At 49.3% G+C, this 20,638-nt stretch overlaps 1 protein-coding gene across 1 annotated transcript in view; it reads right to left on the bottom strand.

The window, feature by feature from the left end:
- Nucleotides 1-12,888, bottom strand: part of ADCY4 (adenylate cyclase 4) — a 64,423-nt gene extending 51,535 nt beyond the window's left edge. The window contains exon 1 of the mRNA XM_048518043.1: nucleotides 12,861-12,888. The gene's annotated coding sequence lies outside the window, so the exon portion shown is untranslated. The remainder of the gene's footprint in view (nucleotides 1-12,860) is intronic.
- Nucleotides 12,889-20,638: the final 7,750 nt, after the last annotated feature.

Raw genomic sequence — 20,638 nt, 5'->3', positions numbered from 1 at the left:
CCACAGCCCTGCCCAGGAATGCCCCGCCCCCGGAATGCCCGGCCACGCCCCTGTTGTGCCCCACCCAGCCCCATTGGCGCTACGCCGCAGTTTGAATCCCACCACCATGGGAACCTGTTAATAAAATTTTTGGATCCCACCACTGCATTATACCCAGCTCAGGTCCCTCCCCATTCCAAACACAGCCCTCCCCCTGAAATCTCCAGATCTGCCAACCCTGCTTTAAACAAAAGCAGTCCTGGAGTCGGGGGGGGGGAGGGCCTGGAGGCAGAGGCGTATCGGGGGAAATGGCACCTTGGGCAACACCTGCTCTGAGCGCCCCACACCCCTCATGGCCCATTTATCTTTGCAAGGGAGGTGGGAAGGCTGGCAGGCTGCCCCCCCCCCAAACCTGGCCTCCGATAGAGGTGGGGAGGCCAACAAAGGCCAGCGCCAGGCCAGCAGCCTGCCGCAAGCCTGCCAAAGCACCCCTTGACTCGGGGGGTGCCTGGCGGGCCTGCGGTAGGCTGCCACCCCCCCTCCACTCTATTGGAGGCCAGTCTCTGATAGAGGTGGGGAGGCCAGCAGAAGCCGGTGCCGGGCGGGCAGCCTGCTGCGAGCCCTGCCAAAATGCCCCTCGAGTTGAGGTAGGCCCGCAGCAAGCTTTGGTGCGTGGGGGGTGATTTTGCACTCCCCGATGTGACCTGATGGGTGGCACCTGGGGACAAGGGATACCTCCTGTCACTCTGGCAGGTGCGCCCCTGCCTGGAGATCTCTGGAATTACAACTGATCTCCAGATGAAAAAGATCAGTTACCTGGGAGAAAATGGCCGTCTTGGAGCGTGGACTCTACAGTATTATGATCCTCTCCCCAAATCCTGCCCTCCACAAGCTCCACTTCCAAATCTCTTGTCATGACGGGAGCTGGCGACTCCAGCCAAAAGTTGGCCATCCGGCGTAGGAGGTTAAGAGCTCGTGTATCTAATCTGGAGGAACCAGGTTTGATTCCCAGCTCTGCCGCCTGAGCTGTGGAGGCTTCTCTGGGGAATTCAGATTAGCCTGTGCACTCCAACATACGCCAGCTGGGTGACCTTGGGCTAGTCACAGCTTCTCGGAGCTCTCCCAGCCCCACCCACCTCACAGGGTGTTTGTTGTGAGGGGGGAAGGGCAAGGAGATTGTCAGCCCCTTTGAGTCTCCTGCAGGAGAGAAAGGGGGGATATAAATCCAAACTCTTCTTCTTCTTCTTAATGTAGGAAACAAGATGCTAGACTAGATGGGCCACTGGTTGAATGCAGCACGAATTTTCTTAGATTTTTTCCCCCATCACCTCACAAAAACACATCAAAGGATCCAGCACCCAACTTAGGCCTATTCATCCGACAAACGCGAAAGATTTAGCTGCCGAATAACAAGCGTTTCTAACAAGGCCCAAATCGTTTCAGAGCACCGGGGGTTCACCAAGACAACATTTCAAAGCCGTTCCCTTTATCCGCCCACCTGGCTCTCGCCGTTCGGGGAAATTCAAACAGGGCCGACTGAGTGGATTTTCGGCTCCCGAGTTCTTGTTAATGTGTCATCTGAGTAATCCCACCACGGCGGCCAGTGGAAAGAAAGGGAACGCGGCTAAGATGGAGGCCGATAGGCTTCTGAGCCTTTGAATGAATCAGCTAATGAGCCAAGAGGGAACAGTCGTGGCTTCCTGATAGATTTGGAGCCGCTAATGAGACGGACAGCTAATGCGCGCTTCTTGCTTTGCCGTGTCCCTCACGACAGGGATTCGGTCTATTTAGACCATCGTCAGTTTCTCACCGTAGGCTTTCATTTCCCGCCCCCGCACATGCAGCACACCGATAAGAATTTAGCAAGTGCCAGTCTGCGTCTGCAGCGGCGAAGCTTGCTAACCCCATCCTGCATGTTTTGTAAAGAAGAAGAAGAAGAAAAAGATGAAGAAGAAGAAGAAGAAGAGGAGGAGGAGGAGGAGGAGGAGGAGGAGGAGGAGTTTGGATTTATATCCCCCTTTCTCTCCTGCAGGAGACTCAAAGGGGCTGACAATCTCCTTGCCCTTCCCCCCTCACAACAAACGCCCTGGGAGGTGGGTGGGGCTGAGAGAGCTCCGAGAAGCTGTGACTAGCCCAAGGTCACCCAGCTGGTGTGTGTGGGAGCGCACAGGCTAATCTGAATTCCCCAGATAAGCCTCCACAGCTCAAGTGGCAGAGCTGGGAATCAAACCCGGTTCCTCCAGATTAGATACACGAGCTCTTAACCTCTTACTCCACTGCTGCTCACTGGTGGAAAAACCACCTCGGTATCAACCAGAGGTGTAGCAAGAGGGGAAAGCAACTGGTGCACTGGTGCATCCTCCGCCCCTGCCACGCCCCCATCCGCCCCTAACCCTAACCCTAACGCCCCTAACCCTAACCCTAACCCTAACCCTGTCCTGCCCCAGAATATGGACCAAGAACCCCAGAACGCCCTCAGGGGTGTGCGCCCGGTGCGTTGTGCCCCCCATTCCCTTGGAGCTACGCCTCTGGTAACAACCAATTCAGTACTAGCCTAAGATTTTGCTGCTTCCAAGGCAAGCGACTATGATAAGGGACATTTCAGAGTCGCAACCAGGTAGTGTGATTTCTCCAGCATTACCTTTGATGCCCAGAATGGAAGGGAAATGTTACAGCCCTCACAGGCCCCTTCCACATATGCAGAATAATGCACTTTCAATCCACTTTCAATCCACTTTGCAGCTGGATTTTACCGTGCGGAATAGCAAAATCCACTTGCAAACAATTGTGGAAGTGGATTGAAAGTGCATTATTCTGCGTGTGCGGAAGGGGCCACAGTGTTCCTAGACTCTATCCCACCTTGCTTTTCAAAGCTTTGTATTAAGTACGAGGCATCCTAATTGTTTCAGTTGAACAACATTGTTTGAGGCTGCTGGGAAGGGCTTGGAATGTACCGAATTATTCATTCCTCCATCACTTCAGGAAACAAGGAAACACGGTACAAAGTTTCCTTCCTGTTCTTGCAACTGCTTTGTTTTTGAATTAGACGACGACAACAAATAACAACCCTTTTGGTCCATCGACCCTTTTTATAAGTTCCAGGGCTTGTAAATAGCCCATGTGCCTTGTTGGCAGGTTATATTTTGTAAAATAACGCTAGTAATTCTGTTTAAACTCTTTAAGGAACCACCGAAAGAAGTACAGGCTGTGAGCATCCAGTACTGTAGCATTGTGGTTAATTTCCAACAGCATCGCTAGAAAGCACACAGCACAAAGGCCCCTTTCGCACATGCAGAATAATACACTTTCAATCCATTTTCAATCCATTTTCAGTGCACTTTGCTGCTGTGCAGAATAGCAAAATCCACTTGCAAACAATTTTGAAAGTGGATTGAAAGTGCATGATTCGGCATATGCAGAAGTCCCCTCACCTCACACTGGAGCAGCAGTGGCGTAGTGGTTAAGAGCAGGTGCATTCTAATCTGGAGGAACCGGGTTTGATTCCCCGCTCTGCCACTTGAGCTGTGGAGGCTTATCTGGGGAATTCAGATTAGCCTGTACACTCCCACACACGCCAGCTGGGTGATCTTGGGCTAGTCACAGCTTCTCGGAGCTCTCTCAGCCCCACCTACCTCACAGGGTGTTTGTTGTGGGGAGGCGGGGAGGGATAGGAGATTGTAAGCCCCTTTGAGTCTCCTACAGGAGAGAAAGGGGGGCTATAAATCCATACTACTACTACTTTTCTTCTTCTTCTTCTATTATCAGAAGACACCCCACTTTGCCTCCTCCCAGTAGAGTCCACTTCCAAATGGAATAACCCCCTGTTACTTTTTTCAGGCAAAGGTGGAGACAGGTTTACCACGGGACCAGAAAAAATGTCCACTGATGTGTTTTCGTTTTGATTGTAGAACAGTTAGCAGAAAGGCACAGGCAGTGGTGGGATCCAAAAATTTTAGTAACAGGTTCCCATGGTGGTGGGATTCACTCTTCTGCAGTTCTGCCAATTAGTTTATACTGTGCAGGTCTTATAAACAATTTATCTGGTTTTTATACATACAACATAGTTCATTTATGCCTAAAATACACACCCATAATATATTAACATATAGTCAACCTTCAAGTATAATGCTGATTTACTGATACACGCACAACATTGGACAATATTAACATTTTGCAGAGGAGAGGATGGGGAGAGAAAACCAAAAATTAGACTGAAAATACACCTGCAAAATCAAAACATGAATTTGGGGGGTGAAACAGCAGGGATGGAAAATTTGAGATCGTTTCCAGAGTGGATTCCCTGAGCTACAATCCACCGCTCGCCCATAGTTCACAGCGTGGAAAAATAATTTCAGAATGTGGATAATGTCCTTTTTTCATCTAGCCTCACATCTGGCTCTCTGCCAGGTCGGCTCCCTCCAAATTATATTTTATTATAATATCATGATTAATTTTGCCTTTCTGCGAGAGCCTATAAACCCTCCCATATGGACGAAAAACAAATCAATCAATTGAACTACTTTTTTTTCCCTGGAAGAAACTAATTTTCTCCTAGTAAATCTATCACCTTTCAAAACGAAACTTTTTTTAAAAAAAAAAAGTGATACTTTTCCAAAAGAAATACATTATTTTCTGGTATATTTCTTCCTTTGGTTTGCTTTTCCAGCGCATGAACGTTCAGCGGAAATGCATTCAAGATTCAAAATGAATACCAAGCCTATTTCTACAGCTGACTTAAAAAAAAACCCATCTCTTTCTTTCCATTATTTTTATTTCACTTTCTGCGTGACTCCAGGGCATAGCTTAACGTAATGATTTCCTGCCTTCCTGCTTGAGTTCATTTGTTGTAACTTGAAATGCAAATCCAGGAACTATAAACTGCCAAAAGGGTCAGGTTCCGATATTATCTGTGCCATCCAAATAAAATGGTATGGAAATCCAGAACCCAATGAAACATTAGGCCATGGGACAAATATTATGAACATGCCCGATTTTTCTCTTAATCGTTTTCTGTTTGTTTTAGGTGCACACTGAAGAAGAGTAACCATTTGTTTGTGGGCGTCTCCATTTAGGGCTGTCAAAAAGCCGGAAGAAAATCCATAAAAAATAACACCCTCCATACTGGTGTATCGCGATCTCCCACGGGCGCCTATTGTGGGGTTTTATCGCCATCTGCTTATTTATTGTTCTACTAGTTGAAGTTTCAATTGATGTGGCTGTTTGTTTCACTGGTTTTATATTGTATTGTTTTTATTCAGTTTATATTGATGTTCGCCGTCCTGAGCCCTATTGGGAAGAGATAGAGGATAGAGGATAGAGGAGGGAGGGAGGGAGGGATGCATGAATGCATGGATGCATGGATGCATGGATGCATGGACGGATGCACGGATGCACGGATGCATGGATGCATGGATGCACGGATGCACGGATGCATAAATGGATGCATGCATGCATGCATGCATGCATACATACATACATACATACATACATACATACATACATACATACATACATACATACATACATACAGTGGTGGGATTCAGCCAGTTCGCACCACATCGGCAGAACCGGTTGTTAAAATGGTGCTTGTAAACAACCAGTTTACAACCATGTATCCTATTGAATTAACTGATTTATTATGTGGCTGTTTTGGGATTGTTGTGAGCCGCCTAGAGCCCTTTGGGGATGAGGCGGCCTGTAAAATCAAATTAATTAATAATAATAAAGTTGTTAAATTATTTAAATCCCACCACCAGAACCGGTTGTTAAATTATTTGAATCCCACCACTGCATGCATGCATGCATGCATGCATACATACATACATACATACATACATACATACATACATACATACATACATACATACATACATACATACATACATACATACTGCAGATCGTGGCCTTCTATATCTAGCAAGGTGGAGTTTTGAAGAGTGACCCATTCTTTAATCCATAACAAGGAGCAAGCTTCATGATATGAGTCTAAGATTTCATACTTAACTAAACTTCCTTCCTTCTGTCGCAGATAAAGAATCTCCGTTTTGTCTAAAATCACATGACTAGAAATATTTGCAACAAAGGAGAAACCTCCGTTATTAATGTTTCCCTTCTTTATATAATACCATGATATAATGTTTTTGTGCTGTCTTCATGTTAACCTTTCAATAAAGATATTATTATTATTAAAAAATAAGAAGTCTGAAAAAAAATGGTCTGAAGAAAAAAGGAGCAGCAGTGGCGTAGGAGGTTAAGAGCTCGTGTATCGAATCTGGAGGAAACGGGTTTGATTCCCCGCTCTGCCGCCTGAGCTGTGGAGGCTTCTCTGGGGAATTCAGATTAGCCTGTGCACTCCCACACACGCCAGCTGGGTGACCTTGGGCTAGTGACAGCTTCTCGGAGCTCTCTCAGCCCCACCCCCATCACAGGGTGTTTGTTGTGAGGGGGGAGGGACAAGGAGATTGTCAGCCCCTTTGAGTCTCCTGCAGGATAGAAAGGGGGGATATAAATCCAAACTCCTCCTCCTCCTCCTCCTCCTCCTCCTCCTCCTCTTCTTCTTCTTCTTCTTCTTCTTCTTCTTCTTCTCCTTCTCCTCCTCCTCCTCCTTCTCCTCCTCTCGGGAGACTTAAATACGTGCAAGTTGGCAGCTGAAGCTGTTCAGGGCCATGAAGGGAAACGGCATCACCCGATAAATAAATTTCGGCACATGTAGGGATGTCAGTCTCCAGGTGAGATGACAACTGAACTCCATATTTAGGAGATGCGTTCTCCTGGAGAAAATGGCTGCTTTTCAGGGTGGAATCTGTGCCATGATACCCAGCTGTGGCCCATCCCCTCCCCTAACCAAAAGGAGCCATTTTCTCCAGGGAAACGGATCTTTGTCATCTGGAGATCAGTTGTAATTAGGAGATGTCCAGCCCCTACCTGCAGTTGGCAAGCCTATAAGGTTGGCAGCCTGAGATCAGGGGGAACCATTGCCAGTAAAAAAAAAAAAAGACAATACAGTCCTTGAGAGGCCAAGCGACTGAGCGTTAGGAAGCATCTTGGGTTAACACGCAGAGGAAAATTACAAAACGTGGTCTGTTCACACTGATAAGAACATAAGAACTAGCCTGCTGGATCAGACCAGAGTCCATCTAGTCCAGCACTCTGCTACTCGCAGTGGCCCACCAGGTGCCTTTGGGAGCTCACCTGCAGGAGGTGAAAGCAATGGCCTTCTGCGGCTGTTGCTCCCGAGCACCTGGGGCACTGGGCCCAGGAGGTAGAGAGCCTCACGGCTCTCAGAGATGTTCAGGAACTTCTGGTCCCATCAGCCCCTGGCGGCCAGTGGCCATGCTGACAGAGGCTGATGGGAATTCTAGTTCCTATCTGAGAGCCAAGAGGTTCCCCCCTGAACTGTTAAAGGCATTTGCAGGCGCTCAGATCAAGGAGGATCAAGATTGGTAGCCATAGATCGACTTCTCCTCCATAAATCTGTCCAAGCCCTTTTAAAGCCATCCAGGTTAGTGACCATACCACCTCCTGTGGCAGCATATTCCAAACATATTCCATCACACGCTATGCATTGAAGAAGTGTTTCAGCACTGACAGAGTCCTAATTCTTCCCCAGCATTTTCAATGAATGCCCCCTGGTTCTAGTATTGTGAGAAAGAGAGAAAATTTCTCTCTGTCAACGTTTTCTACCCGATGCATAATTTTATAAACTTGTCCCATATCCCCCCCCCTCAGATCGTCTCCTCTCCAAACTAAAGAGCCCCAAACGCTGCAGCCTCTCCTCATAGGGAAGGTGCTCTGGTCCCTCAATCATCCTCGTTGCCCTTCTCTGCACTTTTTCTATCTCCTCAATATCCTTTTTTGAGAGATGTGGCGACCAGTGAACTGGACACAGTACTCCAAGTGCGGTCGCACCACCGCTTTATATAAGGGCATGACAATCTTTGCAGTTTTATTATCAGTTCCTTTCCTAATGATCCCCAGCATAGAGTTTGCCTTTTTCACTCGCCAGCTACCGCCCCAGTGAGATCACGAACCCCGGAGGATCACCGAGGGCAAACAGTCCCTCCTCTTCTCTTTGCAAAGCTGCCTGGCTGAGAAGGAAAGCGGGAAGCGGTGATATTTCCTGCCCCTCCTTTTCCTGGCTCAATCACAATGCGTTTAGGCGGCCGGTCCTTGCCCAGTAGGTCATTTCTAAAGCAAGAATTGCTTACTCTACAGCCTGCCAGGAAGGGTTGAGTCTTGGGAGGGTTGAGTCCCCGGGACAGAGACCCTTTTGCCCAAATTCTCAAAAGAGGAAGGATTCTTGTAAGAGTTTGAGAAGCTGCAGAGAATATGTGTGTCTTGTCATTTAGCAGGAGGAGGAAGAAGAGTTTGATTTATATCCCCCCTTTCTCTCCTGTAAGGAGACTCAAAGACTCATTCCGCACATGCAGAATAATACACTTTCAAACTGCTTTCAGTGCTCTTTGAAGCTGTGCGGAATAGCAAAATCCACTTGCAAACAGTTGTGAAAGTGGTTTGAAAACGCATTATTTTGCATGTGCGGAAGGGGCCAAAGGGCCTTTGATAAACTCACTTTCCCTTCCCCCCCTCACAAACAAACACCTTGTGAGGTAGGAGACTTCAGGCGTAGGCTTCACAGTTCTCTCAGACATCTCTCATGCTACAAGGTGTCTGGCTGTAATAGAGGAAGGAAAGGAGCTTGTAAACCACCTCGAAGTCTCCCCATACAGGAGAAAAAAAAGGTGGGAATTACGCCGTCAAGCTCTCCTCACTCTTACTTCTTCTTTCTTCTTCTTCTTCTGCTTCACCAAGCGCTACCCAGTTTCTGCCTTCTATAGCTACCTGCTTCTTCTCCTTTCTTCCTTTTTTTCTTTTTCCTTCTTTTCCTTCTTTTCCTTTTTCTCCTTCTTCTCCTTCTCCTTCTTTTCCTCCTCCTCCTCCTCCTCCTTCTCCTTCTTCTCCTTCTCCTTCTTTTCCTTCTCCTTCTTTTCCTTCTCCTTCTTTTCCTCCTCCTCCTCCTCCTCCTCCTCCTCCTCCTCCTCCTCCTCCTCTTCTTCTTCTTCTTCTTCTTCTTCTTCTTCTTCTTCTGCTTCTGCTTCTGCTTCTGCTCCTTCTTCTTCTGCTGCTGCTTCTGCTTCTTCTTCTGCTTCTTCTTCTGCTTCTTCTTCTTCTTCTCCTTCTTCTTTTCCTTTTCCTTCTTTTCCTTCTTCTCCTTCTTCTCCTTCTCCTTCTTTTCCTTCTCCTTCTTTTCCTTCTCCTTCTTTTCCTCCTCCTCCTCCTCCTCCTCCTCCTCCTCCTTCTCCTTCTTTTCCTCCTCCTCCTCCTCCTCTTCTTCTTCTTCTTCTTCTTCTTCTTCTTCTTCTTCTTCTTCTTCTTCTTCTTCTTCTTCTTCTTCTCCTTCTGCTTCTGCTCCTTCTTCTTCTTCTTCTTCTTCTCCTTCTCCTTCTCCTTTTCCTTCTTTTCTTCTTCTCCTTCTTCTCCTTCTTCTCCTTCTCCTTCTCCTTCTTTTCCTTCTTCTCCTTCTTCTCCTTCTCCTTCTTCTCCTTCTCCTTCTTTTCCTGCTCCTTCTTTTCCTCCTCCTTCTTTTCCTCCTCCTCCTCCTTGTCCTCCTCCTCCTCCTCCTCCTCCTCCTCCTCTTCTTCTTCTTCTTCTTCTTCTTCTTCTTCTTCTTCTTCTTCTTCTTCTTCTTCTTCTTCTTCTTCCATCCCAGTTTGCTCTCCCTTCTTCATCTAGTTCCTCAGCCCCTTGGTCTTTTCCCAGGAAAAAAAATCTCTTAAGGGGATCTGGCCTTCCATATGTTTTATATAATGCAACACTTGTCATAATCGATAAAACAAATAAATTCGCCGTTGCCCAAATGCTATTAGGAACTTGGTCGAGGACCAAGAGCATCATTACAGCTTCGGCTCCAAACCTTAAACCGCACGCTCCGACTGAAAAGCTTCTTCGTTCTTATTGTGGTCTTCAGAGAAACTAGCTGTCAACCGGTGCTTAGCAACAAAGGGTAACCCGTCATATATAATTTAATGTATCATATATAATTTAAAGGTGCATGGGAAATTTACTACCCAGGGGATTCCGTAATGGAAGAAGAACGTGCTCAAAAAGCCATTTACCTTGACCTTTGCCCTCTTGGAACCTGGAGGGGTAAACTGACCCTCTGAATAGACACACACGTGGATAGACACACATGTGACCATAGTCATTTTTAGACAAAATTATCTGCCAGAAATAAGAATGGGTCCTAGACTAGAACAGTAGACCGGACAAACTAGGTAAACTGGAGTTTCCCTACCCCCGGGGTTAATTGTTCCAACCCAGGGAGATGATCGTGAGAGCTCAATCAGGAATACCCGGTGTTAAGAAATATCACCAGATAACAGGTAATTTCCCCTGAAGCTCTTGAGCAGATCTGGAGGGTGGATTCTGTAGCATTATCCCGCACTGAAGTCTCTCTCTTGCCCAAACTCTGCTGTCTTCAACCTCCAAGAATTTCCTAGCTCAGGCCCCTTCCGCACATGAAGAAGAAGAAGGAGGAGGGAGGGAGGGAGGAGGAAAGAGAAGGAAGAAGAGCTGATTTGCATCCCCCTTTCTCTCCTTCCTGCAGGAGGCTCAGGGGCTGGACAATCTCCTTGCCCTTCCCCTCACAGCAAACACCCTGCTTGAGGTGGGTGAGGAGAGTCTGAGAGGAGGCTCGAGAGAGCTCAGTTGTGGGCACTTGTGAGCTGGGAATCAAACCCAGTTCCTCCAGATCCAGCATGCAGCGGGCTCTTAACCTCCCATGCCATTGCTGCTCCCTGCATGCAGAATAAAGGGCACTTTCAATCCCTTTTCCAATGCACTTTGCGGCAAAGTGGAACAATAGCAAACCCACTTCTGCAAACAAGTTGTGAGAGTGGATTGAAAGTCGTTATTATGCACCGCGAAGGGGCCCTCAGAGTGGGCAACCCAACCTGGAGTCGACCCAGAATTACTGCCTATCTCCAAATGACAGGGAGCAACTCAGGGGCAGCCCGGGGAAGGGGAAATGACCCTGGAAAAGAGACCCGTCTGCAGCCCACCCGTGCCACTCCCCCAGGCCACCCCTTGCCCCACCGCACAAAGGAGGAAGGGATCTCATAGACCATACTTCCATTTAGCAGTGGCTAAAGGGAGCAGCAGTGGCGTAGGAGGTTAAGAGCTCATGTATCTAATCTGGAGGAACCCGGTTTGATTCCCAGCTCTGCCGCCTGAGCTGTGGAGGCTTATCTGGGGAATTCAGATTAGCCTGTACACTCCCACACGCCAGATTGGTGACCTTGGGCTAGTCACAGCTTCTCGGAGCTCTCTCAGCCCCACCTACCTCACAGGGTGTTTGTTATGAGCGGGGAAGGGCAAGGAGATTGTCAGCCCCTTTGAGTCTCCTGCAGGAGAGAAAGGGGGGATATAAATCCAAACTCTTCTTCTTCTTCTAGCGTGGTCCTAACCAGCAGCAGTACTTTGAGGCCTCGAGTAGAGTATTGTTTAAGCTCCATTAGCTGGAGCTCCCAGATATTGAAATGAGGGTTTTCTTGGGGCAATACTCTTCAGCAGAGCTACCGCCGTCCCCAGGTACTGTACCCCAAGCCTGAAAGACATAATTTCATTAGGCTGGAGAATTTTGCTTAACATTCTGAGCCGGGGGGAGCTTTCATTCTGCCTTGGACAAGGCAAGATAACTTGGGAAATCTCATGGGAAGTAATTCAGACTATTGCAGCTGAGGCAACAAACCTGGTTTCCTCTCTTCTGCTTCTGAGCTCCTTAGCCTGCTGGCCAAGAGCAACACCCTTGGCAGAGAGGTCGAGCCGTTGCATGCCAATCTGCTGCCTCCTCTGGGAGTTCGTTGTCCTCTTGCCATGGCACATTGTGATGTTTTAATGCAAAGCTGGTAAAGTTCACCCTAATGAGACCGCATCCCTGCTGTGCCAGGGGAGTACCACCCAGGGCAGGGCTCAGGCTGCATGGCCCCCTCCAGATAGTTCATGGTTTCTGGTTCCATCCGCTCCTTCCAGCATGGCCGTGGTGAGGCTCCATAGGAATTGTAGTCTCAAGCATCTGGAGGTCCACAGTTTTGGTGAAGACCCTGACCCAGAGGAACTCCTTAGTGTCAAAGTCCACAGCGCAGGGCAAGAACGATCCTGCGTGAGGTGGAAAAAATCACCCCACATCCCTCCTTCCCCCCAAGAGGGTCCATACACTGACTGCAAGACCTGGTGCAAAAAACCACGTTGTTTGGTTGTGGTGGGGGGCTGCTATCTCTCTGAGGCCGGGGGGGGCAGAGGCAGGGGCAGAGAAAACTTCCATTTAAGCGACTGGAGCTCGTTTTCCCTAGATCGCCTCTGGTCCTACCCCCCCCAAGTCTCCAAGACTCCAGCCATTGGAAGTGGCAACCAGTGGGATCTGGCAGGTTCTCACAGGTTCCCCGAGTAAGTTACTAAATATTTGTTGTGTGTGCAGAGAGGGGGGTGACCCCAATGGGTGATTTTGCCACGCATTGATTTTGCCTTGAATTCGCCCTCCTCTCAGCAGTGGCCAAGTGAGAACCTGAAGCAGTCTAGCAGGAGGGAGCACCGGGCGTGCGTGGCAGCCTAGCCTGCGTGCACGCGTACCTGCTTTCCCACCCAGGACGATCCGGCAAACGCTGCGTCATTACCACAGCCCTTAGCCTAGAATGTCTCCGCCCCTGGAATGCCTGGCCACGCCTCATTGTGTTCTTCCACCCTTAGCCCCATTGGTGCTGTGCTGGCTTGGAATCCCACTCGACTTAGAGACCTGTTGCTTCCAAGAATTTTGGATCCCAATTATCACTGAGTGGCAACCCAATCACAATGCAGAAGAGACCCTCCAAACCCTATTTCATTACCTTTTCAATTTGCTTGGAATGATGAGCCTCTTGTGATTGTAGATGGGACATGCATGCTCTGCAGCCGGGTTCTTCTCTGCTCCTTCCACGGTGAAGGTCTCTCCCACCATTCTAGGTCACCAACTATTGTCCTTGAGACATCCTCGGTAGACAACACAAACCCATCTGCTCGCGAGGGAGGAGGAGGTGGAAGCAGGGCAGTCCTTTTCCCTGGCATGTCCTTCCTCGCTGGCTGTAGGGGCCCGTCTAAGTTTGAAGACGACCTCCACGTTTACAGCTGTACAACTTGTTTGGCAACTTATGGCTGCGATGGACAAAGGTCCAGAGATAAATTCTTGCATCAAGGAGCACCTCCCCACACGCACACTCACACACTCACACACACAGCCACGAGAGCTGGTGACTCCAGGTGAAAAGCCACATATTTTAAACCCGCGGAGTTGCCTGCTGCATAGTTCGAACATTGATCTACTGAGGTCTGGCGTGTCTGCTCTGAATGGAATGGCTCTCCACTCAGTCGTGGCACCAATGGCTTTCTACCACAGGTTGCCTGACTGTTTAACTGGAGATGTCAGGAACTGACATTAGAAGGAGGAGGAGGAGGAGGAGGAGGAGGAGGAGGAGGAGGAGGAGGAGGAGGAGGATTTATATCCCCCCTTTCTCTCCTGCAAAAGACTCAAATGGGCTGAAAACCTCCTTGCCCTTCCCCCCTCACAACAAACACCTTGTGAGGTAGGTGGGGCTGAGAGAGCTCCAAGAAGCTGTGACTAGCCCAAGGTCACTCAGCTGGCGTGTGTGGTGGGAGTGCACAGTGCTAATCTGATTTCCCCAGATGGCCTCCCACAGCTCAGGCAGCAGTGCTGGGAGATCAAGCCCGGGTTCCACTCAGATTGAATGCAGGCTCTTAACCTCCTACACAAAAGCACAAAGGCACAAAGGCGGGAGGCTCTTCTGCTAAGCTTCATACAACATCCAACATTGGTGGGTTTAAATGCAGAAAACTACAGGTTTGACTCCCCACTCCTCCACCTGAGTAGCAGAGTTTTTTCTGGTGAATCAGAAAAACCACACTCCTGCATTCCTGCTGGGGGACTCCGAAGGGGGGACTCACTTCTGGGTAATGCTGTGTGCAAACAAGATCTAGGGGTATGGGTGGACTAGAAGCTGAATATGAGCAGTCATTGCGACGCAGCAGCAAAAACGGCTAATGCGATCTTGGGGGGTATCGACAGAACATCCAAATGGCAAGCTGTCATGGTCCCGCTGTACACTGCATTGGTCAGGCCTCACCTGGAGGATTATGTCCAATTTCGGGAGCCTCGCTTCAAAAAGAATGTGGACAGAGGTGGAGCAGGTGCAGAGGATGATCAGGGGGCCGGGAGACGAAGGAAGGAAAGGCTGTGGAGATTGGGAATGTTTAGTCTGGAGAAGAGGATGTCGAGGGGAGACCGAGTTGCTCTTTTTAAGCGTTTAACGAGATGTCGCTTAGAGAAGAGGATGGAGCTTGTTTCTGTCAGCAGGAGAGGAAAGGACGCACAATCATGGGTATAAATTATGGGCAGAAAGGTTCCGGTTGGAACTGTAGGGAAACAAATTACAGTAAGAATTGGGCAATAATGCAATCAGATGCCTAGGGTGGTGGCGACCTTTCCCTCACTGGTAGTCTTCAAGCTGCACCTTGACAAACACTCACCAGGGATGTATTGTCGAAGGCTTTCACGGCCGGAATCACTAGGGTGCTGTGTATGTGGTTTCGAGACTTAGCCGCGGCCGTGTTCTAGCAAGCATTCTCTCTGACGCCTGGCGTTCTGCCTACAGAAGGAGGATCACTCTGAAGATGCCGAAAGCCACAGATCTTTGAAACGAAGCGTCAGGAGAGAATGCTGCTAGAACACGGCCGTACAGCCCGGAAACCACACAGCACCCCACTTACCAGGGATGCTTTAAGCCAGTGGTGGTGAACCTATGGCACGGGTGCCAGAGGTGGCACTCAGAGCCCTCTCTGTGGGCACTCGCACACAGAGTTCATCATGTGGTCAGGGGGGGTGGAAAATCACACACCCCACACTCACGTAAGAAGCTGAGCTCTGGGCATGATCGCTTTCTGCGTGGGAGTAAGCCTTCGGATTTGCTGGCAATGTACGGGCTTTGTTCTGGAGTAAACCCTCCTAGGATTGTAGATTCCAGTCATTTGAAGTGTTGCACAGGTGGTTGCTTCCACTAAGCTTACTCCTGGAGTAACAGCGTGCCTCGAACCAACTGTTTTTTCTAAGCGAAAACCTCAGTATTCAGGTTCAGAATTGCTAAAATCGTTGGCACTTCTGGGTGATAAATCACGTGCTGGTTTTTTGGGGCAGAGGTGGGATCTAGCGAAGTTCCTCCACAGGTTCCCCGAGGTAGAGGTTGCTAATTATTTGCCATTGTGTGTGCCGAGAGGGAGTTACTAATTGGTGGTTTTGCCATGTGATTTTTGCCTTAGTTACGCCCCTCCACTCAGCAGTAGCGCACAGAACTTGAAGTAGTCTAGCAGGAGGTGCACCGGCGTGCATGGCAGCCTGCGCCTGCGCAGGCATTGATGAATTTCCAGCCAAGGACCGGCGCAGCGGCTTGCGTCCTTGTCACAGCCCCGCCCAGGAATGCCCCGCCCCCGGAATGCCCGATCACACCCCCGGGATGCCCCGCCCAGCCCCATTGGTGCTATGCCACAGTTTGAATCCCACCACCATGGGAACCTGTTACTAAAATTTTTGGATCCCACCACTGGTTTTGGGTTGCAATTTGGGCACTCGGTCTCAAAAAGGTTCGCCATCACTGCTTTCAGCTGATCCTGCATTGAGCAAGGAGCTGGACTTGATGGCTGCTATGGCCCTTTCAGCTCTACGATTCTATCACCAACTGTTCAAGATACAGTGCATCTGTCCATGGAGGTTCCACTGAGCCATCCTGCAGAAGTTGTACATTTCTGAAGAGCAAGGAGGAGGCAGTCTCACGCAAGTACTAATTGAGACGGGCCCTGTTGAATTTCTGAGATTTGAAAGCAGGAAACAACTTTTACAGCCCTCGCACCGGAGAAGAACTTCCTGAAGCTGTCCTGGAGGGGAGGGGAGGGGGCATTCTTGATGGAGCTGTTTGCCACAGGTTCCGACGTGCCAATTTCCCTTGGACTTTCTGTACCCTTCTTTGCAAGGTGACAGCCGGTAGCCGGAGAAAAGAGCTGCACTTTAGAAATCACAGCAAATTGCTGCTAACTGCCGTGCGCTCCCGCCTCAATTCAGGAGTACAAAAAAAAGTGTACCTGGAGTCAAGCAGGCCTGTTTTGATGGAGAAACATCGTCCATTTACTTTCATGAGTATTTTTAATCCTGTTTTCCCCCTGCAAGGCAAGACTTACAAAAATGAACTGCGACAAAAAAATTGAACAGATTAGGTGTATTGTCAAAGGCTTTCACAGCTGGAATTAACTGACTGTTGTGGACTTTTTGGGCTGTGTGGGCCGTGGTCACACAATCTGGAATATCCACAACAGCCAGTTAGGAGGCTTATCTGGGGAATTTAGATTAGCCTGTGCACTCCCACACACGCCAGCTGGGTGACCTTGGGCTAGTCACAGCTTCTCGGAGCTCTCTCAGCCCCACCTAACTCACAGGGTGTTTGTTGTGAAGGGGGAAGGGCAAGGAGATTGGAAGCCCCTTTGAGTCTCCTGCAGGAGAGAAAGGGGGGATATAAATCCAAACTCTTCCTCTTCTTCTTCTTCTTATATTATATTCCAGCTGCACCTTAGAGACCAACAAAAGTTTCAGAGTGCAAAGAGAACCAGTGTGGTGAAATGGTTAAGAGTGGGCGACTCTAATCTGGAGAACTGGGTTCGATTCCCCACCCCTCTGCTTGAGCAGTGGACTCTTATCCGGTGAACTGGATTTGCCTCCCTACTCCTCCACATGAAGCCTGCTGGGTGACCTTGGGCCAATCCCGGTTCTCTCAAAACTCTCTCAACCCCACCTACCTCACAAGGTGTCTGTTGTGGAGAGAGGAAGGGAAAGGAGTTTGTCAGCCGGTTTGAGTCTCTTTACAGGAGAGAAAGACGGGGTATAAATCCAAACTCTTCTTCTTCTGTAAGCTTTGGAGAGTTAAAACTTCCTTCATCAGACACAAAAGGAGTGAACACAGATCTCGGAGTCCTTTTATTCTAGTCAGAACTAGGAGGGGTGTTTCAAAGAATGCTCGTAAAGGATGCAGAGGTATCGCGCATATTGCAACCGAGCCTCACGCAGGTTAGGATCCTTTAGAGGGGGCGCTGACCTTCGACGGGAGAAAGCAGCCGCGATTTGTAGTTGATGGAGATATCAATCATCTAAACAAATCACAATAAAACCCGGAAGCGCCAGGGACTGAGCTGCTGGAGAAACATAGCCCCAGTGAAACGGTCTCCCCAGGTGAGCAGCAACAGCAGCAGGTGGAAATCTTTAGGGTAAAAGTAGCATGCAATTTTGCAAGATGTAAGCAAGGCATCGTTTGGGAGGGGGGGAGGCTGTCTGTTTCCGCCTACGTCCACCCACGCTTCCCCCCCCTCCATCAGCCATCCTTCCTGCGTCTCTAATTGGGTTCCTCGCTGCCCACACACAGACTCCAGAGATTTGCCCTTGTCTGCCCTTCCCCGGGCTAATGAGCTCCAGTAATAACCACCACCAGTCACTGGCTGGCATCTGTCATCCACCACTGCGAAATCGGGCAGAGGCGGGAGTTAACCCTTTGCCAGGCATGGCCCTGGGCTAGAATCATAGAGTTGGAAGAGACCCCCGAGGGGCCATCCAGTCCAACCCCCTGCCGTGCAGGAACACACAATCCAAGCACTCCCGGCAGATGGCCATCCAGCCTCTCTTTCAAAAAAACTCCAAAGAAGGAGACTCCGCCACACTCCGAGGCAGTGCATCCCACTGTCGAACAGCCATGCTGAGCGTGAGTTGCGTTGATCACAATTCTCCCCGGGCACGCGGGGACGGGACTTCCCAGACAGAAGGCTCCACGGTTCCTTCCTGTGACCCAGCCCAACTGACACCAGCTGCAGGCTGACCCAAGCTTCGGGCTGGAGCAGCAAGACAATAAGTGCTTTCCTGCTCGCAGGAGCCAAAGGGAGGCCAAGAAGAAAGGCGGACCCAGAAAGATGATAGCGCGAAGCAAGCATCCCAGGCACACACACACCCCTGTAGAGGCTAAGGTTGAATCCCCACTACAGTCTTAGTCAGGTTTCAGAACGCAAACTAACCAGGTTTCAGGGACGACCTCCCCATTGCTTGTGCGGCAGATTCCGTTTCTGGCGCTCATTCTCCCTGGTCGAATCCCCACTACCGTCTTAGCCAGGTTTCAGAACACAAACTAACCAGGTTTGAGGGACTGACCTACGGATCGAAATTTCCCCACTACCCGTCTTAGCCAGGTTTCCCAGAACACAAAGCGACCTCAAACCTGGTTAGTTTGTGTTCTGAAACCACCTGGCTAAGACGGTGAGTGAAGGTCATTCGACGCCTGTTCTCCTGCGTTCCGGCAGGACCTGGTTGTAAGTGGCACAGACCCCATTGACACGGTTCAGAGCTGATCCGAGGGGAGGGACGAGGGTCGAAACCTGATTCGCTTTTCGCCTGCTGGGCGCATTGATGCGGGATTTAAATCTCAGACTGTCGATCAGTGCTGCTGGAGCTGATACGATGCGCGAGCAGCCTTTCCTTGGTTTCATTTCTGCTGTTGCTATCAGCCAGCAGAAGGGGATGCATGCGTAAGTATGGGGAGAACGTTTAACCCTTCACCGATTAAACGTTTTCACGATAAAACGTGAAATATCAGTGATAACCCTTTAAGCAGCATAAACGTTCGTAAACACAAATGACAAACTTTTACACGTTAGTTTTTTTAACATGCACCAACAAGGTACATACATTTCCATGGGGAAAGGTCCCTACCCCATCAAAGGCACGCTCCAGCCAATCCAGGGGAGACCGGCTGGCGACATACATTACATACCTGGTTGTGGGGGGGGATTGCTACGCGTTCTGTAACCGGGTGTGTACCTGCTGTGTGCACTTGCGCTCTTGCGGTGGGGAGGTAGAAACTCCAATGAAGAGGACACGGTTTCACCACAAACAGGTTTTGATCTGCGTGCAATTTTCAAGTAGGGATTCGACCGAAGAGCGGTGGAGAACTGGGTTCGATTCCCCACTCCTCCACATGAATGGCAGACCCTTATCTGGTACACAGGATTTGTTTCCCTGCTCCTCCGCATGAAGCCTGCTGGGTGACCTTGGGCTAGTCACAGTTCTCTCAGGACTCTCTCAACCCCACCTACCTCAGAAGGAGTCTGTTGTGGGGAGAGGAAGGGAAAAAGAAGTTTGAAAACCACTTTGAGACTCCTTGCAGGAGAGAAAGGCAGGGTGTAAACCCAAGCTCTTCTTCTTCTTCTGTCCCCACGCTTTCTCCTTTTCACCTTCCCCCTTTTTCAAGACTTGAAAGAAACGATGTCATCTCCCTCTGGGGTCTTGCTAAGACATGCCCGCTCCACCCACAAGTCAAGAGGCACACATGCAGCTCCCACAAGAAGCGTGTCCTATCTGCCCGGCCCTCCAGTAAAAGGACAGGAAGACGTTCGCAGCCCGGTTTATCAAGGGGCCAATCAGTCAGGCACAATCCATTTCCTTCAATTATCCCGCTGACAGGCCGAGTTATTATTATTATTTTTAAAGGAGGATTCCTTACATTCCTAGTCTCCGTTACACACCTTCTGACTCACTTCTGCACACAATGCCAACTTCCTAAAAGTTCCTGGGCGTTCGTTGTCAATTGCATAATGCGAATTTGACGCTGGTTTCTTACCTCCTCATGTAAGAGGTGTATGCCCCACCTTTGCAATAGATCGGTGGTGGCGAACCTATGGCACGGGTGCCAGAGGTGGCACTCAGAGCCCTCTCTCTGGGCACATGCAAACAGAGTTTGTAATGTGGGGGGAAATCACCCCCCCCCCCCAACACATGCACACATCTAGGCTGGCCTGGGCCGCTGGGCTCGATTATTAGCATTAAACCTGAAACCTAGTTTTGGGGAAGCAGTGTAGGTAACCCTGTTAAGCACTGTTAAACCCTACTGATTTTCACGCAAAGAACTAAAGAGCGATCTTTTACCTGGGAGCAAGCTTGGTTGTTGGCAATGGGGCTGGCTTCTGAGTAAACCCTCCTAGGATCTTGATTCACCTGTTCAAAGAGTTCGCAGAGAGCTTTACTCCCACGCATGCTAACGCATTAACCTGGAGTTTCAATCGTTTTTTTTCTAAACTTCACAAAACCTCGAGTATTCAGGTTAAAATTGCTACATGTATTGGCGCACTTTTGCTATTTGGTTTTGGGTTACCAATTCTGGGGCTACGCTCGATCTCAAAAAGGTTCACCCTCACTGCAATAGATGTCCCCCCCCCCCCCTGTTATTTTCCCTCCTGTTATTTTCCCTCTTCCATATCTAAGCCTCCTTACAACTCCGTCCTGACCACAGGTACATTTCTGACCAATAATAATGGAATAATAGAGACCACAGATCACATTATTTTAGTCTGTGATGGATGGCTGCCGCTCAAGAGACCTTTGGATTCTCCCTTTCCTGAGTAAATGCCAGCTACCTGTCAAATCCTGTGCGATCTCTTTTTTTGCCAGCAGAAATCCGGAAACGACACATTCTGTTTCCAAATTCTTAGCACTTGAATTTACTGAAAGCCATTCAGAGATGAGCTTTAATTTGTCAAC

The sequence above is a fragment of the Sphaerodactylus townsendi genome, linkage group LG15, assembly GCF_021028975.2.
Source record: "Sphaerodactylus townsendi isolate TG3544 linkage group LG15, MPM_Stown_v2.3, whole genome shotgun sequence".
NCBI lineage: Eukaryota > Metazoa > Chordata > Lepidosauria > Squamata > Sphaerodactylidae > Sphaerodactylus > Sphaerodactylus townsendi.
Note: the sequence above shows the minus strand (reverse complement) of the source record. Positions and strands in the feature narration are given on the sequence as shown.